This window comes from Eumetopias jubatus, unplaced genomic scaffold (assembly GCF_037043125.1).
Source record: "Eumetopias jubatus isolate StellerSeaLion01/CBP00866 unplaced genomic scaffold, mEumJub1_p1.0 scaffold_9, whole genome shotgun sequence".
Lineage (NCBI taxonomy): Eukaryota > Metazoa > Chordata > Mammalia > Carnivora > Otariidae > Eumetopias > Eumetopias jubatus.
In genome coordinates, this window is record NW_028274815.1 from 50297359 (window position 1) to 50306978 (window position 9620).

Sequence of the window (9620 nt, forward strand, 5' to 3'; positions counted from 1 at the left end):
TTACGTGAGTTAACGCATGTAAAGCCTTTATAATTAGCCTGGTGCATGGTGAGCCTTGTGCTGTGGTTGTGGCGCTCAGAGGGATTCTTGCTTCCCAGGCTCCTATTGCATTCTGCCTCGTCACATTAATTGCTAACATTGAAACTACTCAATCGGGTCGAGGGCAGTTCCATGCCATTGTCAATAGGCATCAGCTGTTTGGGACACAACATGCCCCTGTCTGCTCTGCCAGGTAGGGACTAGAGGAATCTGGCTGAGGTAAAGCAGCCTCCTGCCCTGCCTTCCTTCCCACTTCAACAAATACTGGCCCCACCTTCTGGACAAACCCCCCAGGCAGCCTGGAACCTGAGATTGTGGGTGAAATCATCAGTGGGTGGCCCAGCTAGTCCTAGGTCTAGGATTACTATGGTCTGCCCAGGGGGTGCTGGGTCAGAGATGAGGAGACACCAGTGACAGCTCTGGGGAACGGGTGTGGGTGGGATGCAAACTCAGAAGAGGAGCCACTGGGGGGATCAAGTGAAAGTTGACTCCCAAATCCTACACACACCACTCCATTTCTCAACATATTTCCCTTTCCTTTTCCTTTCCTTTCCTTTCCCTTTCCTTTCCCACTTATTTGAGAGCGAGAGTGTGAGAGAGAGCACAAGCAGGGGGAGCGGCAGGCAGAAGGAGAAGCAGACTCCCCACGGAGCAGGGTGCCCAATGCAGGGCTCGATCCCAGGACCCCGAGACCATGACCCCAGCCAAAGGCAGACACCTAACCAACTGAGCCCCCCAGGCACCCCAACATATTTCTTTTTAAGGAGCTTTTCCTCTAAGAGGGTGGGGCTGTGCCACCCCGAGGACCCCCTGCTGCAGATGGCAGTGCCTAGGTGCCAACAGCATGCCTCTTAGGAGGGATGCGAGGACCCACCTCTTCAGACTTACAAAGACAGTAACAGCTCATGCTGTTGGAGGTCAGTGGAGCACACTGATAGAAAACGTAGATTTTGAAGTTGGATAAACCTGTCTTTAAATCTCAGCTTTGTCACTGAACATTTCTGTAACTTCAGATAAGTGGATTATTCACTCCAAGCCTCCAATGTCTTGTAAAATGGGAATGATCTCTCCGGTGAGAAAATAATACTCACCTGATGGGATTGTAAATGAGATGGTGTTTTTAGCTAAATGGTAACCATTACGAGGAGGAGAGAGGCTATTTACATTAGTAGATGAGCTGGGCTAAGCTTCTTAAAAGGGTTAGGTGAAAGGATGGGAACAGATTTATAAGGCCAAGATAAAGTGCTATGTCACTTTATGCACTGAGACTCGCAATGCGCTAATCTGGCAGGAGCAAGCACCCTGGAATTAGGGGGAGTTGACAAAGAATAAGATAAAACTTTTAAGATGGAAGGCTTAAGAACATTTTAAGTCTATTTGTGTTGATTTTTTGGTAAAGAATATAGTCGCTGTATCTCTAGCTCTGGATTTTCTTTTTTTTTTTTTAAGATTTTATTTACTTATTTGGGAGAGTGAGTGAGAGAGAGCACATGAGCAGGGGCAGAGGGAGAGGCAGAGGGAGAAGCAGACTCCCCTGCTGAGCAGGGAGCCTGACAGAGGGCTCAATCCCAGGACCCTGGGATCATGACCTGAGTCGAAGGCAGATGCTTAACTGACTAAGCCACCCAGGCACCCCTCTAGCTCTGGATTTTCAGTCCATGATTCACTGTATTTCAGTACATAGTTATCTGTTTTCTGTTATTTCACTTATTCCTCCTCAGACTGTAAATTCCTGAGGATAGACATTAATATTCCCAATTTAAACATAAGTAAATAGAGCAAGAGAGGTTAGCAAAGTTGCTAGCTTTGTGAGTTTAGCAAAATGTGGTTTTAATTTGAATTTATTTCCCTGAATACTATTTATGTTCAGCATCTTTTCATAAACTTATCAACCACTTGGATATCCTCTTTTATGTGAAGTGCCTGTTCAAGTAGTTTGCTTATTTTTGTGTTGGGTTACTATCTTTTATTTGTAAGATGACTTACATATAGATAGATATAGATATTTTGGGATCAAGTTCCTTGTTGCAATATACAGAGAAGCAAATATCTTCTCCCATTCTGTGGCCTGCCTTTTCATTCTTTGTTGCTGGGTTTTTTTATGAACAGAAATTACTAATTTTAATTAAGTTTAATGATCTGTTTTTGGTCCTTTAAAAAGAAACTTTTGCCTGCCCCAGTTATGAAGATATTCTGTTATTATTTTTTTAATTCTTTGTTATTTTAGCTTTTCCATTTAGGTCTGGAATTTATTTTTGTGTAGGTGTTAGGGAAAAGATATTTAAAGGATGAGTCAAAATCTGAAGCTATAAAGGAAAGTATTGATTGATTAAAAAACAGAAAAATTTAAAAATTAATTGTAACAATGGTTTGTACCTGTACTTTTTGTTTTCTACACGATTTAAGAGATAGATACATTTAAAGAAAAAACAATTATTTTATGTAAAAGCTAGTATTTTTGTAATTTTGGTTTGCAACTCCAAATCTTGCTTTCTACATAACTTAAGAAACTAATGTATTTAAAATATTTATGTTTTGGGGGCGCCTGGGTGGCTCAGTTGGTTAAGCGACTGCCTTCGGCTCAGGTCATGATCCTGGAATCCCGGGATCAAGTCCCCCACCGGGCTCCCCACTCAGCAGGGAGTCTGCTTCTTCCTCTCACCCTCCTCCCTCTCGTGCTCTTTATCTCTCATTCTCTCTCTCTCAAATAAATAAAATCTTTAAAAAAATAAAATAAAATAAAATATGTTTTTGGGCACACAACGCATAAAGATGTAATTTTGTGACAACAACTGAAAGAGATGAAGTTGTAAAGGAGCAGAGTTTTTGTTATACTATTGAAGTTAAGCTGGTATAAATTCAAATTAGAATGTTATAACTTTAGGATGTTAAATGTAATCCTCGGGCGCCTGGGTGGCTCAGTTGGTTGAGCGACTGCCTTTGGCTCAGGTCATGATCCCGGGGTCCCGGGATCAAGTCCCGCATCAGGCTCCCCCTGCTCTGTAGGGAGCCTGCTTCTCCTTCTGCTTCTGCCTGCCATTCCCCTTGCTTGTGCTCTCTCTCTCTCTCTCTCTCAAATAAATAAATAAAAAATCTAAAAATAAATAAATAAATAAATGTAATCCTTATGGTAACCATAAAGAAAATAGTTATAAAATATACATCAAAGGAAATGAGAAATGAATTTAAACATTTCACTAACCAAAAAAACCAAACATAAAATAAGACAGTAGTGATGGAAATGAGGGCAAAAAAGCTATAAGGCATATAGAAAGCACATAGCACAATGACAGACCTCAGTCCCTCCTTATTGGTGATTACTTTAAATATAAATGGATTAAACTCTCCAACCAAAAGACAGAGAGTGTATCCCATCCAATGAGAAAGAACTTCTTTGTTTTTACCCCAAGGATAGTCAGACATACTCCACTGAATATGGTCTACCATGTCTAACTGGAGAAAAGCAACTTTTTTTTTTTTTATTAAGGGGGGGTGGGTACTATGTAGGGAGGAGAGCACCACATGAGCATTTCTTCATAGGATCTCCCTTACTTCTTGTTTGAGACTCACAAATTCACTGATATAATGATCTATTAATGTGCTGTACTTCATGTATGAACATAATACTAATTATCAAAGGTCAACTTTGAAATTAATCTAGTTATGTCCTCCAGAGAGAATACAAATAGGTTGAAGTCATATGCATGTGTCCATCCATATGTATACCAATGGAATTGAACCTTAGTTTTAAAATGACTTAGGGATGGGGCGCTTGGGTGGCTCAGTTGTTAAGCGTCTGCCTTCAGCTCAGGTCATGATCCCAAGGTCCTGGGATCAACCACAGCATCGAGCTCCCTGCTCGGTGGGAAGCCTGCTTCTCCCTCTCCCACTGCCCCCCTGCTTGTGTTCCCTCTCTCGCTGTGTCTCTGTCAAATAAATAAAAATCTTAAAAAAAAATTAAAATGACTTAAGGATGCCTGGGTGGCTTAGTGGGGTAAGCGACCAACTCTTGGTTTTGGCTCAGGTCATGATCTCCTGGCCATGGGATGGAGCCCTGCTTCAGGCTATGCACTTGGCACAGAGTCTGTTTGAGATTCTCTCCCTCTCCCTCTGTCCCTCCCCACCACAAGAGCTCTTTCTCTCAGATGAATAAATAAATTAAAAAAAAATAAAATGACTTAAATGTAAGCCCTGAAACAGTGCAACCTTGGAAAAGGCAGCACATTAACCAACAGGACACCTGGGTTCTAGTACCAGCTCTACCAGTAGGTTTTGTGACTTTGGATAAGATTATAATAATTACTGAGCAGTTATTAGGCTTTGAGAAATTGAGCTGGGTATTTTATCATATTTAATCTTAATAGCCACTTTGTAAATTAGATAATACATTTACCTTGTACAGGTGAAGAAATTAAAACTCTGAGAAGTTAATTAACAAGAGCCAAGATCATGCAGCTGGGAAAAGACAAAACTAGGGTTTGACACAAGCTTTTCTCTGCGTTAAGCTATTTCCATCACTTAATCATTTGAGTCTTAGTTTACTTCTTTGTAGAGGTGAGATCTACATATTCTCTGTATCCTTTGTAAATTTGCTGTCCTTTGATTTCAGTGTAAATAAATGTAATGTTCTGTTCTATTATTATCCATTTCACTGCTGGCAGATCTTTTTATTAGTTTGTATTATCTGTATTGAACATTTATTTCAGTCAGACTTATCAAATTGTGAAATTTCTATTTGGGTTGGGTTAAAATACCATATCATCATTATTTAGTTTTACATTTGTTGTATTTATAAAATAAAGTTAAGTATTACAGAATTTGACACCTGCCATCCGAAGCTACAAGTACCCTTTGCTGAAAGTAGAGGTGAAAGCAACTTCTGTCCCCTCCATCAGGAGATACCACCTCACAAGGATGGTTCTCATATTTGTTATCCCAAAGGGTAGGGGAATAGAAGTGCCTAGTCTTTTGCAAAACTCCTCTTCACTTTGGCCTGGTGCCTGAAGATTAAAGTATTACTGTATATGTAGGGGAAAAAAGGGCAGAGGTTTACAAATGGATAAAAGCAAATTATCCAAATATATTATGTTTATAAGACAATCACTGGAGATCCAAAGACACAAACAGATTGGAAGTGAAACAATGGAAAAAGATATTCCATGCAAATATTAACCAAGAGAGCAGGTGTGGCTATACTAATATCAGGCAAAATAGATTTTAAATCAAAAAAGGTTACAAGAGACAAAGAAGGACATTCTAAATTAATACAAATTTCAATATGGCAAGAATTTTAATGCAAACAGTTATTTACCTAATGACCATCAAAATATATGAAGCAAAAACTGATAGAAATGAAAGGAGAAATACACAGTTTTACAATAAATGTTGGAGATTTCAGTACCCCAGTCACAATAATGGATAGAACAACCAGACAGAAGATAAGTAGGGAAACAGAGGACTCAACACAATAAAACTACTAGATCTAACAGACATATACAGAACATTCTACCCAACAACAGAATACACATTTTTTTTCCCTCAAATGCACATGGGACATTTTCTAGGTTAGACCGTATGTTAGGCCACAAATTAAGTCTCAATGAATTTTAAAAGATAGATCCCTAACAAATCATCTCTTCCAACGACAATTGGATGAAATTAGAAATCAATAACAAAAGGGAAACTGGAAAATTCACAAAATTGTGGAAACTAAGTAACAGACTTTTAAACAAACAATAGATCAAAAAGGAAATCACAAGGGATATAAGAATATACTTAGAGATGAAAAAAATGAAACACAACATACCAAACCTCATGGGACTCAGTGAAAATGCTACTAAGGGGAAAATTTATAGTTATATAACACTTACGTTCAGGAACAAGAAAGCTCTCTGGGGTACTTAGGTGGTACAGTTGGTTAAGTATCCAACTCTTGATTTTGTTTTGTTTTTGTTTTAAACATGTTATTTATGGGGCACCTGGGTGGCTCAGTCATTAAGCGTCTGCCTTCAGCTCAGGTCATGATCCCAGAGTCCTGGAATCAGGCCCCATGTTGAGCTCCCTGCTCAGCGGGGAACCTGCTTCTCCCTCTCCCCCTGCCTGGCGCTCCCCCGCTTGTACTCTCTCTCTCTCTGTCAAATAAATAAATAAAATCTTAAAAAAAAAAAAAGAAAACATGATTCAAAAGCTTCACAACATTGGATTTGGCAGTGACTTCCTGGATATAACACTACAGGTACAGGTGACAAAAGGAAAAATAGACAAATTGGACTTTAAAATTTAAAAATTAAAAAATTTTTGCACATTAAAAGACACTATCAACATGCACTTGTCATGATGAGCACCGGGTATTGTATGGAAGTACTGAATCACTATGTTGTACACCTGAAACTAATATTACACTGTATTTTAACTAACAGGAATGTAAATGAAAACTTAAAAAAAAAGACACTATCAACACAGTAAAAAGACAACCCACAGAATGGGAGAAAATATTTGCAAATCACATATCTGATAAGCCAATTATAGCCAGAATATATAAAGAACTATTACAATTCAATAATAAAAAGACAACCCCGTTAAAAAATAGGCAAAGGATCTGAATAGACATTTCACCATAGATGTACAAATGGCCAATTACCACATGAAAAGATGTTCAACATCATTAAACATTAGGGAAATGCAAATCAAAACTACAATGAGATACTACCTCATACCCAGTAGGATGGCTACTACCAAAAAAACCAGAAAACAGTAAGTGCTGGCAAGAATGTCAACACATTGGAACCCTTGTGCCCCATTGATGGGAATGTAAAAGGTAAAGCTGCTGTGGAAAACGGTATGGCAGTTCCTCAAAAATTCAAAAATAGAATTACCATATGACCTAGCAATTCCACTTCTGGGTTTATGCCCAAAAGAACTGACAGCAGAGTCTGGAAGAGAGATTTGTACATCTGTGTTCACAGCAGTGTTATTCACAATAGCTAAAGCATGGAAACAACTCAGGTACCCATCAATGGATGAATGGATTAGCAAAATGTGGTTATACACACACAGTGGAATAGTATTCAGCCTTGGTTGGCTACCCAAAGACCCTTCCTTATAAGAGGCATATTAAAGAGTAGGTTAGCAAGAAAAAACAAAATTCAGGAGGCACAAGAAAAATAAGCATAGAGATCTATTAATTTGGCAATAAATTTTCATCAACTATCAATTATTATTTTTTTAAATTAGAAAACTAAACTTTCAACAGCAATAATAAAATTGAGCATATTAAACAGCGGCCTGTTAAGGTGATTGACTAATTTTATTTATTAGTAGGCAAAAATAACAGTTAAGATTGTATATTAAAAATTTATGGGGGCACCTGGGTGGCTCAGTTGGTTAAGCCTCTGTCTTTGTCTCAGGTCATGATCTTGGGGTCCTGGGATTGAGCCCCGCATCGGACTCCCTGCTCAGTGGGGAATCTGCTTCTCCCGTTCATGCTCTCTCTGTCTCTCTCAAATAAAATAAAATCTTTTTAAAAGTTCATGGACAAAGACTAATACGATCCATGCTTCCAAACCAGCAAAGTTTTTTTGTGTTTTATTTTTTTGTGGTTTTATTTTTTTTTTTTTTTAGACAGGGATGGGTGGGTAGAGGGAAAGGGAGGGAGAGAATCCCAAGCAGGCTCCACACCCAGCATGGAGCCTGATGTGGGGCTCGATCTCACAACCCTGAGCTCATGACCTGAGCCCAAATCAAGGGTCATATACTTAACTGACTGAGCCACCCAGGCGCCCCCAAACCAGCAAAGGATTTTAAAAGGGGGGCAGTATATATGTGGAAAGTTTTATCATTTCTGTAGACATAGAAGTGAACCTTAGCCAATGTTTAAATGAGATGAGTGCTTCTAAACCAGAAGGGGATGGTAGGCCAGGTTAGCTTTCCCAACTTCGTGGTTCTTGAATTTGCTCTTAAAGATGTTTTCGTGACGGGCTGAAAAAAAAATACGAAAATACTGTTCCCACAATCTCTGCTTGAAGAATCTGCTAGAGAAAAAACTTCAGACAACCAAAATGACAGGACAGAGAGCAACCACATAAGGTATAGTGGCCCTGATCATCTGTGGTCCTTAACATCACAAATCTCAATCTGATCAAGTCTTTAGCTCTAACTCCCAATTCACAGGAAATATGGTGGCCGGAGCAGCATGTTAAACCCCGCGGGGATGCAATCAGCTGAATCCAGACCATGGGACAGTCCGTTTGACATACTGTCCATCTTCATCAATAAATAAAGTGGAAGGAAAACAAAGATGAAGAGAGAACCTATAGTTTAAGGGTCATAAGAGACATATTATTTATGTCTCTTCATAAGTATTTATGAGGTAATTGAGGAAATTTGAGTCTTGGAAACTGAATGACATTAAAGACTATTGGTGTGGGCGCCTGGGTGGCTCCGTTGGTTGGGCGACTGCCTTTGGCTCAGGTCATGATCCTGGAGTCCCTGGATCGAGTCCCGCATCAGGCTCCCTGCTCGGTGGGGAGTCGGCTTCACCCTCTGACCCTCCCCCCTCTCATGTGCTCTCTCTCTCAAATAAATAAATAAAATCTTTAAAAAAAAATAAAGACTATTGGTGTATTTTTTTAGGCATTATAATGGTATTTTTTTAAGGTATGATAATGATTTTTTAGGTTAAATATAATACCATATGTTTTAGAAAAACCTGCTGTACTATTTATACATGAAAATATAGGGTGTCAGAATTTGCTTCAAAATAATCTGGGGTGGGTGATTGACCAACACAAAACTGACAATGAATCGAAATTGTTGAAGTTGGCTGATGAGTGCATGGAGTTTCATTATAGTACTCTTTTATGCTTTTGTTTATATTTAAAAATTTCTGTAACAGGGCACCTGGATGACTCAGTTGTTAATAGTCTGCCTTCCACTAAGGTCATGATCCCAGCATCCTGGGATTGAGCCTTGCATGGGGCTCCCTGCTCTGGGGGAAACCTGCTTCTCCCTCCGCGGAAAGCCTGCCTGTGTTCCCTCTCTCACTGTGTCTCTCTCTGTCAAATAAATAAATAAAAATCTTTAAAAAAATTTTCTGTAACAAAAAGCAACAATAAAAATAATGAGTAGCAAAAAATGAATTCTGTTCAACATAAGTAGGTGGGGAAAAAACCAAGAGGGGAAAAAGTTAAAGAAAATAGAAGAAAGGGTGCCTGGGTGGCTCAGTTGGTTAAGCGACTGCCTTCGGCTCAGGTCATGATCCTGGAGTCCCGGGATCGAGTCCCGCATTGGGCTCCCTGCTCAGCAAGGAGTCTGCTTCTCCCTCTGACCCTCTCCCCTCTCATGCTCTCTCTCTATCTCATTCTCTCTCAAATAAATAAATAAAATCTTTAAAAAAATAGAAGAAAAATGCAGATAAAAACAAAAAGTAATGAAATAGAAAAAATTGATACAGTTAATAGAAAAAGACAGTAGAGTGGAGAAGATGAACAAAATCCAAAATGGTTCTTTGGAAAAGATAATATAATCAGCAAACCACTATCAAGATTTATCAAGAGTAAAAAGAGAAAAGGCATAATAAAAAT